The sequence below is a fragment of the Cylas formicarius genome, unplaced genomic scaffold (assembly GCF_029955315.1).
Source record: "Cylas formicarius isolate icCylForm1 unplaced genomic scaffold, icCylForm1.1 PGA_scaffold_8__14_contigs__length_24414737, whole genome shotgun sequence".
Lineage (NCBI taxonomy): Eukaryota > Metazoa > Arthropoda > Insecta > Coleoptera > Brentidae > Cylas > Cylas formicarius.
This window is the reverse complement of record NW_026844361.1, coordinates 5,654,565-5,672,235: the sequence shown is the minus strand read 5'-3', so window position 1 is coordinate 5,672,235 and position 17,671 is coordinate 5,654,565.

The following is a 17,671-nucleotide window of genomic DNA, read 5'->3' as shown; positions in this document are numbered from 1 at the left end:
ATTTGTTCGAAATCGTCTTCCGGGAACCCGACCGGACACGTCCGAAAATACCTGGTTTTTACCTGTAGTACCATCGAAACCGCAATGACGTAAGTGTTGGTTTGCTTATGCGGGAGCGTCGCCGCCGAAAATTCGAATTAATTATCGCCCCGGCGTGCGTGCGGCAGTTTCCTGTTAGTCCGGTGTTACTTAATAAAAAAAAATTACTCGCCAGACGGGCTGACCCAATTCCCGAAAAAATTGCAACGAATTGCAGAGGGACCGAAGCGCATTTGATCCAATTTAGGATCCGACATAAAGGCCCGGCCAATTTCGCATTGTCGGCGTCATTAAAGAAACGCCCAAAATGTCCGCCGGCTTCGAGAGCTTTCGGGGATATTCTGCTTTATCAGCAGGTCCCTCATTCTTGAGCTTTGGGGAGGAAAACTTTCCTCGGCGTGGTTCACTCTAAAAAAGTCGTATTCTCGAAAAAAGTGACGGTGAAGTGAGCGTCCCCGAAAGTTGATATTTTGTTGGTTTTATGCGTTTCATATAACAATAATAGCAATTTATTTCCAACAGGTGACCTGATCCAAATACAGGAAATATTAAATATAAATCATGGGACGTAAAAACTAATCTTAAATCTACTAATCTTATAACTAAAAAAAAAAAGAAAAAGGAGTTAATCGAAATTGCTTAATTATCGCCTGGAGAGCATCATAATATCACAATGCGATGATCTCGATAACTGCGGTAAGAAAGTTGATTGATGTTGATTGTTCCAGAAGATCCGGACAATCGATTACGTAATGAACTAACTTGTAGAGAAATGATATAGCTTGCATGTGTCTATTTAGACTCGGAGGCAGCACAGCGAACCTTCTCAGTACAAGATCATGATCAACTCCCCTTTCAATCAATTTCTTATTATGAATTCTAAAATTTGCATTGCTCTGGAAACCATTTTAGTAATATGAGGTACAAAAGATAACTTCTGGTCAAATAAAATCCCCAGATCCTTTACAGACAAGTATAATCAGGATAGGATCATCCATACTGTAATTAGAGACTATATGAAGAGAAATAAAGAAAATATTGAAAACGCTGAAGAAGCAGCAGACTTATGTCCGCCTCAAGTTCCGTTTGCTCTCTCAAATTACAAATTTATCAAACTTTCTTGCATGATTACGCAATATGTTACTGTTCCCACACTGTTGCGGATGGAGTTCTTTGCTCAATAGAGACTTCTAGATAGTAATAACGTTTATCTATTTAGACCAATTCAGAATGCAACGTACTTTGTATATTTGTTAGGCCTGTTCGAGGAGAGGATTTGTTTCTTGTTGTCCGACACAAAGAGGACATTTTTGAAATCAATGTAATGACTGTTCAGGGTGGTCTATTTAAGATGCTCATATATTTTATTTTAGTAAGTACGCCACTGAGGAAAGAAAGTTAATTACAAAAAGTGTTTGACCCTAACAATACATTTTGCCATAAAAAAAAAGCATGTCTAACTTGTCTAACTGGTGTCTAAATCTAACTAAACCCATATAATATTCGATTTCAACTAAGTTTTCTTTAAAGAGTATTTACTTAAATTCAATATAAAATCAATAAGTAATGCAAGTAAATAGAACTTACTATTATTTACAAAACATTTTCCTACATAACCTCCATCTTTGGCAATACAAATCTGGCATATGGTTTCAATTTTTGCAATAGCATTTCTAACCACGTCTGTTGCATTAAATCTTTCTACCTCTTGCCGAATTCTCATTTCTAAATCTTGAACACCATTACGCCTATTTTTATACACTTCATTTTTTATGCAGCATCGTAAAAAAAATCCGGGGGTAAGTCAATCCAAAATGGAAAACCTTGATTTAAACAATTTCAAAGAGGCACTACGTTATGATATGTCAATATGATATGTCAATATCATCCTGTAGATTGTCAAGTTATAAAATTCAGAACACATTCATATAACATTCAGACCAAAGTTATAAAATTCTTCAGTTTCATTTGAGATACACCAGTAATGAGTATGTTTTCTGTTAAACCGGCCCTATTGAAAATGGCCTCGTCGGTAAATAATTTTTTTTTGAAATGTCACTTTCGAAATAGTGGTTCATCATAAGGGAACAATAAAAAATAATTTCTGAACTGACAAAAATTTGAATAGATGGTAGTTATTACATTTTATAGTCCTTTGAATACTATTCTTACTAATACCCAGTAGATCTTTGAATTTTTTTGGTTTTCTTCAAAATACAGGATAATTTCTAATCGCTTCTCTTCTGTTAGGGCAACTTTTGAAGGGCCTATTCAATTATACCGCTCCACGTTCAAACAACCTATATTCTCTTAACACTCATGAAGATCTAAACGAGCTAGAACACCGTACAAAGACAATTTTTTCTTTTAAAAAAAGGTTGTTGACAACTAAAAATCAAATAAAAACTGCGTATTTTTGTCCATGCAAGAATTATTCGTTCTCTTTTTCCCATGCAAGCAATTAGATTTTTAAAAAATATTCGTTCCATTTCAAAAAAATTAAGTTGGTTACTATCCTGACACAACGGAACGGCCTGTATGCATAAAAATACTATAAATAAAACATATACTTACGGTCAAATACTTTTTGTGTTTAACATTTTTTCGTCAGTGTCGTATTTATGCTATACCTTGAGCATTGCAAATGGACCACCCTGTACACATATTGGTATTGTGGCCACATTACCTCCAAGTCTCTCCAGGTCGACAAAGAAACAAAGAACATATATACTGACATTTGAAAATGCCAATTGTCAACTAAAAATTGAAATGCGTTGCCTTAAAAATAAATTATTTAAATTATATTTACATAAAAATTTAATAAATTATTGTTATTTTACTCCCTTCTGTAAAAGGGTCACTTTACAACATGAATTTCGTTTCACGGTTCCGAGTCACTTCGGACATTTTCGGGATATTCCCGCACGGCTTGAATTTTGTCAGTTCTGACGGTCATGTCAGCGAATACATTCGTGTTGTTTTGCGAAAATGTATTCCAAAACTAACGATCGTAGAAAAACTATAGTATACAACACGTTAGACAAACTTTTTAAGTTACTCCTTTATTAAACACTAGCTCCGTTCCTGCCAAATACCACATAATATAATATTTACCACATTTGTGGCATAATATACTATTACTTTGTTGCCCAATGTGGGTTTTTAATCTCCTCATGGTATCAAATTGAATTATACAGTTATCTGTTTCCATAATGCACCTGTAACCCTATTTTTGCTATTATGGGTCTCAAGCTTTTCCTACACAAAATCCAGTAGGATTTTCTTGTGTTTGGCAGTTCTAGTCTTGTTCACTTTCTGCCATTATTTGGGATATATCTTACTGGGTGTTACCGTAGCGGTTAAATATTTGTGTCTATATAAATTAACGCGCTAAACAAAATTGAAGAGTGACGGATAACACCAAACCAAAATGTAAGGTTGCATCGTGACTTTCAGGTTGGAACTTTGAGACACATTGTTTTACATTCATATTGCACATAAACTGCAACACTGTGCACACTCCTAGGTGCTTCAGAATACGCTTACTATTTACAAATGTTTAGGATTCCTCCTGAGACTGTTTTTTATAAATCAAACTGGCTGTTGGCTTTTTCTGAGCTTGACTGAAACTGACTTGCATTCTACTCTGTACCGGCTTGTATATTTTTTGAAGGGTGATAAGCTAAAGGAGGGGCATGAAGATTCGAAGCAGCGGTTAAGATTGTTTGGTTGCTGATAGATTTCTATGAATTTTCGTTTTATCAAATAAAAATTGATGTCCGGGGTGTTCTTTGAGCCTAGTTGATATAGAATGAATACCGTAAACTCCTGGCATCTCAAACGGAATTTTGTCATTTGTCTCAGAAGACTAAATTTCGGTTCACATCTTAACCAGTTGCGCACTGCTAGGGGCACCTGATTAAGAGAAGCATGAGCTGAATTCATTCCTTATGAAAGAGGTACTGTTTCCACGAGACTACATGGCTCTTCTAGGGGAGGGAGTGAAGATGTGCGGTCATAATAAAGCGAATACTGCGCCCGGGTCATAAAGGACAAGGAAGCACTGCAAATAAAATAGAGTAGAATTAAGCATCTCGAAAATTAGTCATCGTTTTTCTATCTCACATGACGCTTTTGGCATGCTTGAATTGTTCATTTTCCTTTATAAACTCTTTCTTCTTCAATTTCAACCCACCTTATGTATTTTCTGCGATCATCAGCAGCAACAATAAAGGCAAATTCATTCTCTAGTCCGTGTATAATTTTAATTTTTTTAATTAGAGACATTCCAAAATCGATGGAAAACAGTGGCGTACATTCTTTAAAAATTACTTTTATAGAACTTTCGAGCCAGGAAATGCTCTCAGCCTAAAAGGAATTTCCCCGACTAGGTCTTTCGTTTTGCGTCACGATTGAGATTATTCTTAGGTATCGAGAAATGTCTGTTAAATGAAAACAACACGGCGAAACGTTTGAAGTCGACGCACCGCCTCGTCTGGGAAAAAATCGTATAAAATGAATATTTGTCCGACAAAATCGGACGGCCTTGATTGATATCGCATTATCGAGTCTGACGTAGTTTATTATTGCCACTTTTTCCGCAGCGTACGTTTTGCGAGGCAAAAACAATCGCAAAAACCGAAATTGCGAGTCAATGCGAACCGCCTTTTAGGTAGGAGGTACCACAATCGACCAAATAACTCATCACAATGGACTTGGCTCAGCGAAAAGTTTACGATTATTGACAAACACGAAATTTTCAAATCCTGTATATAAACGCACTCGAAAAGTTCACGTAATTAATTTTAAATTATTTTGGTCAAAATGAAGATGATTTGGATAGAAAAGTAAAAACAGTGTTTCGACCTAATCATGCAGAAAATTTTTGGCATAAGAAGAACAAAAATGTCAAGAAATCAAATGTCACAACCAAAGAATGCCTTTTAGTACTCTTTAAATGCCGAAACAGTCCAAACAAGAGTGACTAATGAGGAAAGGAAAATTACAATTATTTACGACTATCAATCAAGATGGTCAAAGTGGACCTGCAAATCGCATTGGGATTGTCATGAGAGAGAGGAAACATACGTATTTTATTGACGTCTCTCCAGTCAACGAGAGTCTCATCCGCAAAGAAGTCGAAATCGAAACCAAGAGGATATGGAAAATTAAAGTCAATGTTTTACCTATCATCAGCTGCTCCGGTTGGGGAACCGCCCATATCTTAAGAAAAATTGTTATCTTATCTATATTTTGTTACCTTACATAAATAATTAACGTGTAAAGAAAATTGCAAACTGCAAAATATATTATTAAAATCCAAAATTAGTTAACACTATTCATTCTTTCAGCGCCTGTACTTGTTTTTGAAGGTTTGAACACTTGAATGTTTGGATAGATATTTGGTACTGAATTATAATATTTCAGTGTGTTGTAGGGAAGTGATCATTCAAAGTTTTATTTGACGGCAAGGAAGGTATATAGAAACATTACATTTTAAATTTTAATTACGTACATGGATCCTATTGGAAATCCTCTGACGGCAGCACGGTGGGCACTCATTCTGAATAATTATGTGGTAGTTTACACTGCATGTAGCCGACGCCTATTTTTCTAAACACGCCCGTAAAAAAATATTTGTGCTCAGAACACTTCTATGCGGATACAACATCCTTGAATTGGCGTAGTTTCTTGTGCGTTTGTGTCGACGATGACGTCAAAATTCTTAGCTTGTACGATTGATTTTAATTTTTCGCTTTTTGCAAAATATTTTTCAACTCTACGGTTTGCTAATATTTATATCAAGTTCATATTTGTATGAGAACTACACTATATTTTAGTGATGCTCTGCACGAAATACATTGAAATGGGCAGAGGAAAGTTCTAAATAATTTGGTAAAGATGATGACTACAATAGATCGAACGCTTTGGAGAAATGTAATAAGATTAACGCGGTGCATTTGTTCTCATCCATTATTCTTAAACCGGTATCCGTAACGTCCAATAGGGCGGTTGTACAAAAAAATGTTTAAAATTTTAACGCCAATATCCTCCAGGTTGCATAGCGGAAGATTTGGGAAGTGAAATTTAAGACAACACAATGGTCGGGTATATTAAAACCCAATTCCCTAGCTACATAAGAGTAACAATTTAGTCCAACTAATTGCTTTAAACAAGACGTTTCTATATACTCATCAGTCACATCATCTACATTTCTCTCCCAAAAGAGAATATCCCCACCACAAAAATCAAAGAGTCGATTTTCCAGAACATTTAAATATTCTCGAAATTTAAAAAAAACCACTTGCGCACACACACATAATCTTGCATCTTTCCTCGTGAAGAAAGTTATATCCAAACAAACCCAAAACAAATTTCTGAACTTTTTTCGGCATATTTGAGTAACGTGTTTTTTCAACCAAACAACATTCGAGTAGATAAGAGATAAGAGCTAGATTCACAACCACTTTCCAAACTTGGTTTTATCTACGGAAGAAGCCGGTTCAGCACTAAACTTACTAGATACAAGAAAGAGCGTTCGTTCAATTTTAGCCAAAAACTGCTCTGCCAGATTAGCTATTCCATTAACAATAATTTATAATAAATCATTTTTAAGAAAAGTCAAAAAAAACGATGTAAGGAACTACCGCCTAATTGGAATTCTCTAAACATTTGGTAAACTTTTTGAAATCATTATGTATGGTCATATTCCTTTCCTAGTCAAAACACAAATTATAGACGAAAAGCATGGGTTTGTGAAGAGTAGATCCATTGATTCTAATCTAACATGTTTGACTGAATATATTCTCGAATCAGTGGATCAGCGGGTGCAGGTTGATACCAGCTACAGTACAAATAAACCATACAACCTTGGCTCGGAGAATTGCTAACATCGAGGTTGATGGCAGCATGAACTTGGGTTGAATCTTATCTCACAAAGAGAAATCAACATGTCCACGTGCATAGCTGTTCTTTCAACATAGTTCCGATTCCTTCCGGTGTCCCCCGGGGAGGGCATCTTGGACTTTTGAACATTTACATTAACAAAATAAAAAACCGTTTCATTAACTGTGAAATCCTTTTGTTCTCAGATGATTTTTAAGAGATTTAGATCTCTTCATAGTTTGATACTTAGTTTAGTTTAATACTTCAATATCCACCCCTAGATTTGTTTTTTTATTGTGATTGGTTGTTTGTTTTTTGTGATATTTTTTTTGTGAAATTTTGTTTTGCTACAATTGTAAAACGTAGCTAACCAAAAAACCAACTGGTAATAGTGACAAACTGATTTGTAGGTTACTCAACCTTGATAAATGTCGAACTATAGCCTTTGCTAGAAAAACAAACTCTTTAATTTTTGACTACAAACTTATGAATACATGTTTGAAACGTGTCAACTTAATAACCAAGGTATTTTAGTTGTTATTGATTTTTGTTATTAATCCATCTATTTGAATATTATCCAGGATATCTCTAGATTCCCAAAGTTTAGATAGTAAATGTAATATTTTCAATACAACCACAGTGTACTATGGATTTCCTCAAGTCAGTTCGGCATGGTGCGTGTTAATGAGGTAGCGGGTTACATTCTTTTTTTTTCAATAAAAACACAATGAGAGAACACAACAGCACCGCGATGACAAACATAAATAAGTAAATTTTTCAAAGAAACTCCCACAGGCTAAAAAGTAATAAATAGGGCAAATTAAAAAAAAACAGTTTTCTATGAGGAAACGTTTTGGTTTAGTGGAAGATTTCGGTATTCACAAAATCCTTTTTTGATTATTGTGGTCCATTTCTTTAAAATTTTTTAATGAACAAACAGTCTTTTTCTACTCCCTTCTGTAAAATACCTAATTACCCACCGATCTAGCTTGCGGGAAGCGTCACTTTACCACGCAAGTTTCCTTTCCCACGAATCCGAGCCATTTCCGGGATTTTACCGCACGGATTTGGGAGAAATCGGATGTTTTCGGAGATATTTCCCACGCTTTCAATTTTGACGTTTGTCAATTCTGACGTTCATGTCAGTGAATGTATTCGTGTTGTTTTACGAAAATGTAACCAAAAACTAACAGTCATAGAAAACGGATAGTATACAACACATTCGGTAAACTTTTTAACTTACTCGTTTATTAAACACTCGCTCCGCTCGTGTCAAATAAACTCGTGAGTCAAGTGCCGTTTACCGCACTTGTTGCATAATCTACTATTATGATAGTGGCGATAAACAAAGTTGTAACATGTGTATAACTAGGAACTATTCTGCGGTACTACCCAGGGGATAAAACTGAAAGTCGTAAGTGAACTCTGATAAACCCAGACTAGCTAGATGAGAAGATTGATGGAACGTATGCACTGTATCTTGTGGTATGCCTATATTGACAAATTGGATGTGGGATTTATAATTTTTTTAATTCTCAAGAACGATCGTAACCAGTCCAAAGTTGTTAGACAAATTCCGCATTGTTCCATCCCATTCAATAGAATTCCGTGGATCGATCAGTAGCACGTTTTTTTCTTTAAATATATTCCATACAAATCTGATGCGCACGCCACTGGTTAATTTAAAACTTATATATTTCGTAATTTTTCTACCTTCTACTGATACACTTCTAGAGTTTCCTTTGTTAAAAACCTCCAAAATTCTGAAATGTTAACCATTTCATTATTAACAGTGACAACACTGCTGCATTTTCGAATTCTGCATATTCAATAACTCCCAGTTATTTTGTCATTCCAGCTTTGGCATTTTTGTAGATGTTTAAGCGTTCCGGTACTTCTTACTGAAAAAGCGGTGTTTTGTTGTAGCTCAGTAATTAATAGAAACAAAATTTGCAAATTATGAGACTTCTCAAATAAACTCGTGGTTTAAATGTTGTTTATCACACTTATTATTGATATTTAAAAGATAAAAATGTACGGGAAACGATAAAGCACCAATACTTAACCCATATTATCCTAAGCATAAAAAAAAATAAAAAATCCTTTTTGGTGTGAAATTATTTATTTTGTTGCACTTAAGAATACATTGCATGTGTCAAAACATACAAAAAATACTGGGAAAAAACATTACATAATGTTTTGGGGCACATAAGATGTAACATATAATTTATATATAAATATAGAAAAGAAAATTCAAATTCGACAGAAAACAACTAAAAGTTTTCCAAATAGAACTTGATTTGATACAAAAAATGGCATAATATTTTATGGTGCGTGGGCGCACCACTGGTAACACCCGGTTTCATTTTTGGTGATATTTTACAAAGCATGAAGTATGTAAATGCACATTACACTTGTTACAAACGTAAATTGTGTGGCTGTGGCAGATTCTACATCTGACCTTGATTATCATAACGCACTTCATCTATGGCATGTGCAAGAGTTCTTCGAGTAATTGTTTTATCAGTTTTTAAAAGCCGCAAAGCAATGCAAGATTTAAAATCTACTTGGGCAATCTTTTGTTCGTTGACAATATTATACAATTTCCATGCATTCACTACTAGACCATCCAGTGAGTTACAAAATATAGGTCACCACCATTTTTTTCCAAATACCTGGCACCTGTAATTTGCAATTCCGTTGTCATGTAAATCTACCCCAACCATTTATCTATTGTATTGGGCAATTACGTAAGGTTGGGGTATATTTACATCTTTCCGTTCTTTTCTATTATAGAGTTTTACATTTTGGACAGGATTTACACTAGGAACATTACTTGCCACAGTTTAAACTGAATTGTCGTGCCAACGTACAATAGAAATTTTTGATTCAGATTCATATGCTGATAGATGGCATCCGCGGTCTTTAACAATATATATAACAATTAGTTTGTAAATATACAAATATTTTGAATGATGAAAAAAAAGTAAAAAAAAAATGGTGATTTACTGGCTTATCTACAACAGAAAGTTGGGACAACGTCACCGCCAAGATCACCATATGGAAGTGAATAAAATAGGTAACCATCAGATGAACAAAAGCACCAAAGCTTGAAGCCAAAACGAACTGGCTTAGCCCTTATAAACATTTTGCAGGAAAGGCGGCCAAAGTAAGGTACCATTTGTTCATTTATGAATAAGTTGAACGAAAATATGTCAAACTGAAGATTTTTTTAAAAATGTATCATTTTTTGACAACGAGAATTCATGGCGGTTATTGTATTGAGCATATTTTACCGAAAATTTGAAAATCAAATCAATCACTTCGTCATCAAGAATCATAAAAGCCTATTTTTTAGTTCCTCACATGATCTAAATTCATCGGATATAGGTGTGTGAATGTACTCAATCTGACCTTTCTTCCATTTGACAGTAGAAGCAAGCCTGGCGTTTACAGAAAGCATACGTCTTCTTTTGAATTCCAGGGTTTCATCACCTGAGGAGTCAAATTTGACAAATGCTGGCTAGAAAAGCCTCGTCACAAGAAAATGCAGCATCATCAATCTGAATGTTTGCTAAAATGCATACACGTAGATTGTAGACAACAGCAATAAGCGATTTAAAGTTTTTTTTATTACTATCACCAGAATTGTGATTTTTAACCCATTTTGTCCAGGGGTGCGTTAATGCATCACCGATTCTATGATTTTTTTCCGTCACATCCAGGAAATATTTTTACACATCCATTTAGAAATGTTATTATTATCACTACTAAAGGACATAAAACCGTAGAAATCGCTAATTTATGTGTAAAGGAAAGATCTTCTATATGACATCAAAAGTTAATAAAAGCGGCACATAAATTTGTATCACAATTTAATCCAAAATAGTAAAAAAAATATTTTGGATTTGTATTGCCATTTTTATTAAGTCTATAGCATGTGGATTACATCGCAGAAAACATACATTGGAAATACTATGCTGATTATTCTTTAAGTTTTAAAATATTTACTGGCGCGTGAATGCACCACCGGTTTTATTCGTGAAACAAAACGTTGTTATTTATTTGTATGTTCTTTAGTATTAATTTGTGCCTTGTGCCGTGAACGTTACATTTCGTAAAATATGGCATTTGCAAGGGATTTGACTCAAACGGAATTAGAGGCGGCTATGGAGGAGAACGTCATGGATGAGGACAATAGCAATGAAAGTCGTAAGTATTATTTGGATTTACGTATTCTTATGTATTGTAGCATTCCATGGATACTTTGACTGACGAAGAAGATATGAACGGTAACATAAATCTACAAGAATTTGGGGAACCAACTGATATAGTTGGAACTTTCGAGTTACATACACCAAATGATACAGCCGTCCTTCAACAGTCCTGTAATTCATCAACTAGTGAACCTGAATGGGACTCCTCAGATGATGAAACTCTGGAATTCAAAAGAAGACGTATGCTTTCTGTAAACGACAGGCTTGCTTCTACTGTCAAATGGAAGAAAGGTCAGATTGAGTACATTCACATACCTATATCCGATGAATTTAGATCATGTGAGGAACTAAAAAATAGGCTTTTATGATTTTTGATGACGAAGTGGTTGATTTGATTTTTCGTTGCCAAAAAATGATAAATTTTTTAAAAAATCTTCAGTTTGACATATTTTCGTTCAATTTATTCATAAATGAACAAATGGTACATTACTTTGGCCGCCTTTCCTGCAAAATGTTTATAAGGGCTAAGCCAGTTCGTTTTGGCTTCAAGCTTTGGTGCTTTTGCTCATCTGATGGGTACCTATTTTATTCACTTCCATATGGTGGTCTTGGCGGTGACGTTGTCACAACTTTCTGTTGTAGATAAGCCAGTAAATCATCATTTTTTTTTTACTTTTTTTTCATCATTCAAAATATTTGTACATTTAAAAACTAATGGTTATTTTGCCACCGGTACTATCCGGGAAAAAGAACAAATAAATGTCCAATAAAAAATTGTAAATCATTTGGAAAAAAAAAAAACCGCGGATCCCATCTATCAGCATATGAATCTGTTTAAACTGTGGCAAGTAATGTTCCTAGTGTAAATCCTGTCCAAAATGTAAAACGCTATAATAGAAAAGAACGGAAAGATGTAAATATACCCCAACCTTACGTAATTGCCCAATACAATAGATAAATGGGTGGGGTAGATTTACATGACAACGGAATTGCAAATTACAGGTGCCAGGTATTTGGAAAAAAATGGTAGTGACCTATATTTTGTAACTCACTGGATGGTCTAGTAGTGAATGCATGGAAATTGTATAATATTGTCAACGAACAAAAGATTGCCCAAGTAGATTTTAAATCTTGCATTGCTTTGCGGCTTTTAAAAACTGATAAAACAATTACTCGAAGAACTCTTGCACATGCCATAGATGAAGTGCGTTATGATAATCAAGGTCAGATGTAGAATCTGCCACAGCCACACAATTTACGTTTGTAACAAGTGTAATGTGCATTTACATACTTCATGCTTTGTAAAATATCACCAAAAATGAAACCGGGTGTTACCAGTGGTGCGCCCACGCACCATAAAATATTATGCCATTTTTTGTATCAAATCAAGTTCTATTTGGAAAACTTTTAGTTGTTTTCTGTCGAATTTGAATTTTCTTTTCTATATTTATATATAAATTATATGTTACATCTTATGTGCCCCAAAACATTATGTAATGTTTTTTCCCAGTATTTTTTGTATGTTTTGACACATGCAATGTATTCTTAAGATTTTTTATTTTTTTTTATGCTTAGGATAATATGGGTTAAGTATTGGTGCTTTATCGTTTCCCGTACATTTTTATCTTTTAAATATCAATAACAAGTGTGATAAACAATATTTAAACCACGAGTTTATTTGAGAAGTCTCATAATTTGCAAATTTTGTTTCTATTAATTACTGAGCTACAACAAAACACCGCTTTTTCAGTAAGAAGTACCGGAACGCTTAAACATCTACAAAAATGCCAAAGCTGGAAGGACAAAATAACTGGGAGTTATTGAATATGCAGAATTCGAAAATGCAGCAGTGTTGTCACTGTTAATAATGAAATGGTTAACATTTCAGAATTTTGGAGGTTTTTAACAAAGGAAACTCTAGAAGTGGATCAGTAGAAGGTAGAAAAATTACGAAATATATGTTTTAAATTAACCAGTGGCGTGCGCCTCAGATTTGTATGGAATATATTTAAAGAAAAAAACGTGCTACTGATCGATCCACGGAATTCTATTGAATGGGATGGAACAATGCGGAATTTGTCTAACAACTTTGGACTGGTTACGATCGTTCTTGAGAATTAAAAAAATTATAAATCCCACATCCAATTTGTCAATATAGGAATACCACAAGATACAGTGCATACTTTCTATCAATCTCCTCATCTAGCTAGTCTGGGTTTATCAGAGTTCACTTACGACTTTAAGTTTTATCCCCTGGGTAGTACCGCAGAATAGTTCCTAGTTATACACATGTTACAACTTTGTTTATCGGAGATTTCCGCCACTATCATAATAGTATATTATGCAACAAGTGCGGTAAACGGCACTTGACTCACAAGTTTTGGTTAGTTTATGCTAAGAAAGAATATCGTGTAGGCTAATTCACGAAGTTCGAGTTTTTGACATAATGTAATGATTAAGATTAACCACTGAAACGCCACTAAATCAGGCTTGCCGCATTCTTCACTGCAGCCACATTTTGTTACACCATCTAGATAGAATTTCATGTTAAGCTCTTGCTTTTATCGTCTTAATTTAAACAGCACAAATAGTTTTTATGTTTCTGATCAAATTTGAAATGATCAAAAGAAAAACCCCACGACCGTTGATTTTGTGACCCTATCCGATTTGAATTGCAAACGGAATCACTTCACAACTACGCCGCAAGAATACGTTCTTCTCACCTTGACCTAACCTTACTTTTAAACGAAATCGCTGTCGAATCGTAAATGCACATTGATCGATCAAGCGACGAATGTATTTATCAAACGCCAAGGAAGTCGTTCGGGTATTGACAAATCGTTCCAGGAAACTGGCTTCCTCAACGTCATTCTTGTCCCAATGCAAATTCAAACCGCATAATTAAGCTCGCTTTCCCAGAGGTCCGCTCTTGTAGCGCACCACTTGTGCGTATTGCGGAAATTTCACCAGATTTTAGATTTAATTAAAGTCAATAGACAATCTATGAAAAATATGAAATATTGATGCAAGGCAGTCAATTACATCCTTATTGCTGGTCTGAATGAATAGCCAGCAAAAGCTAATCTACCACATTGACGTTGTAAGCAGTTCAGGTCTAATCAAAAAGCAGCATGGAATATGTTTCAACGTCCTCTATGAAATGCTGAATGTCCTGCTCAATAAGGAAATATTGCAAAAATAATAGAATCCTCTCCAAATATCCGTGTACAGTGTGTCCAAACATGCGAATCTCAGTACCTGTTGGAGATACAGCTTAGGAAAAAGTTGTGTTCTTTGAAGCGTATTTATGTGCCGTTTAGAAACTTGAAAAATTTACATGAGCTGCTGACGTATTTGGGAAAAACGGGAATTTTATTATTTATTTTGGTATTTTCAGATTTCTTGCATGACGTTTCTTTTTCAAGAAACCATCGTCAACTTTTTTTAATATTCAATTCAATTTAGTCAAAGGAAAAATTGAATTTTTGCTATGTCTAACAGGCAAAACAAACGAATAGTTTTTAGAGTAGCTATGAAGAAAAATTTATACAGCAGAAATGGCTCGAAATTTAAACGAATATGGCAGTGGTTGAGAACCATAAAATATCCACTAGCCAAATCGAGGATAATATAGGTGTAACCAAACTCACAGCTCAATTTACTTTGTGTAAAATTAAATATAAATAAATAAATAACAAATAATCATTGAGGCGTTGATTTCTTTGTTGTTTTCGTAAATTAAAAAAAAGTTTCATTATTCACGTACTTAAATATATCCTCAAAAAACAGAAAAAATGCAATTTTCCTTTTAACTAAAAAGAATACTTCGTGTGATACATATTTGTAATAAAAATGGATTCAGATACAAGCAGCATTTGTACGTACATTATAGAATATTAAGATAATGGTTTCTTGAACACGAAACGTCGGATATCAAATCCAACAATACCATCGTGTAGTACCTTAAAAGTGGCCATGAGAATATGTAATTAGTTTTTTGATATCTCTTTAAATAAAGTAGAAAAAACAATATTCCTGTTTTTCCCTAATATCTTAGCAGGCCAAGAAAATTTTTCAAGTTTCTAAAAGACATGTAAATAAGCTTCAAAAAACGCAACTTTTCTTAATTTAATCTAAGCTGCAATGCAAATTTTCAATTTTCAATGTTTCGCCTTAAAACTATCTCAGCCCGAGTTATTGGACCCATAATTAAAACACTTTACCTTTGCTTTTCTCTCTAATAATTTCCACATTAAAGATATTAAGCGCGCCGTCACAAAATACAATTTATCACAACCTTCCAACAGCAATGAAGCCGAAATCAATCCCACACTTGTCACTGTTGTCCTTCCTTACATTAAATACATCACTGACCAAGTATCAAAAGTTTTAAAGAAATAAAACGTCAAAACCAGATTTGCCACTTGTCCAAAAATCTATCAACATCTTCGATCAGACAAAGGCATTTGAGATGCCAGGAGTTTACAGCATTCCATGCACATGCGGCAAAGAATACATTGGAGAGACCGGACGAAAAATATCAACTAGGCTCAAAGAACATGAAAGAGCCTTAAGACTACCACAAATAGACTCATCAGCAATTGTCGATCACAATCACGAAACCAGATAATTACATCTAAATATTCTTCTGCTCACCTAAATTTTCAACGAATTAAGGCTCAACAAAAAGTTGGTTAATGACTAAGTATCCTGAATATACCAAATAAAACGCTAATTTATAATTTATGGTGCTAAATGATATTTAAAATCAAAATAAAATGGTATTATTTATGTTAATGACTTTTTTTACAATTCCTCGGAGGGGCACCAAATTATCCGCTAGCTGACATTATTATATTTCGACATTCTTAGCCGTTTTCAGATATTTAGTATTGCCACTTATTTTTTCATTAAAAATTAGTTTTAAACACTGACTCGGTCACAAATCAGTTTTGAATGACTAAATAATTTTAATGACTATTGCGTATTCAAGTAGGAAAATGCAAAAATTCTTTGACAATTAGTACTTATCAATTATCTGACCAAACACTACGCATCATCGTAATTCTGTGCCTAGAAGAAATCGACTCGTCTGGAACGAATACTTGAATAACTCAGTAATTAATAAAACTGGTTAGTCATAAACAATTTATTAGTTTTGATAAGTTGAGTAAACTGAAAATTAATGAAAAAATAATAATTAGTGATAATGATAAATTTATCCCAAAATCCTACTTTTTTTGAGCGTTAGATTCTTTTAATCTTATTTGAGTTTAGGATGAAGATATTAAGATGAGGCTTTAATCGTAGATGTTGAACTCTTATTTGACTGTTTAATGTCTAAAAAAGAGTCCTATCGTTATTGTAGTTATGTCAGAAAACGCCGCTTGGTGGCAAGGTAAACAATCGCATTCGCATCACGCACAGCAAGTATGATATTATGGGTATGATTTCTTCTGAAATGCGTATGCCCGTTATTCCAGCAAAGGACCACCATAATGTAGACTGACGCTTCACGGACCGTAACATTCTGGTCCTAGTTCTGACGTAAAACGTGTATGAGTGCCAGAACTGCGTATACGCTACCTGTATAGATAGACAAATTCTTTTCTATTTTGATCTCCTTGAGTTCGATTGAAAACAAGTGTTTGGACTTGGCGTTGTTTATTTCTAATCCCAGTCTGGCGCTTATTTCTTTTCAGGTGCTCATGTTCATCCGATTCAAGTTCCGGTTTATCCGAAATAAACTATTAAAAAACAAAAATTCCGATTAACCGAACAAATCCGCATTATACCAAACGCATCTGGGACTCATCTATACTGCTGGGTGGTGGTGTAAATGCGAATTGTTTTGGTTAGTCGGCACTGTCGTCTTTTATTATCGTAAAAAGAGTAGTAGTCTTATTTTGAAAGATTTTACAAAATGCAGCGTAAGAGCATATATGTAGGTCATAAAGCTATCTGAAATGTTACAAATAAAATGTTAATATTAGACTAAGTGGGCTTCATGGAAATTATAAAAGTTACTCTCTAGGTATAATCAGGAATAAGGAAGGTAACTTTCAGATATTTAATAAATACTTTTTCCAAAGCCTACTGCAAATGAATCCATGTTATTCTGTTATACATTTTGAGAGGCTCATACCAAGCGGAATCAAATTGGCCTATAAGACGAAACCGTTTAGAAAAAAACTGACTACGCGACTGAATTCTACGTAAAAGTCTATATCGGGGTGCCCCAAAACTTCAAATTTCCAAAATCACCCTGGATTTTAAAAACTAAGTAAGTCATGAAAATTTTTAGATTCACAAAGAAGTACCAAAAGCTTGCGAAAACGCAAGGCTCCATCTTCACTAGCAATGTACATACCCCTCAGTCCAATCGAAATAGGCCACAGTGTACCGTGCGTTCAATTTATCTCGATAAAATTTTAATTGGCTGTAACTTTTTTGTTTTTAGAGATGTCAAGATAAACAAAAAACAAAATGTAGAGTTAGTAGCCAAGTTTTTTTCGAAGTGACGTATAATA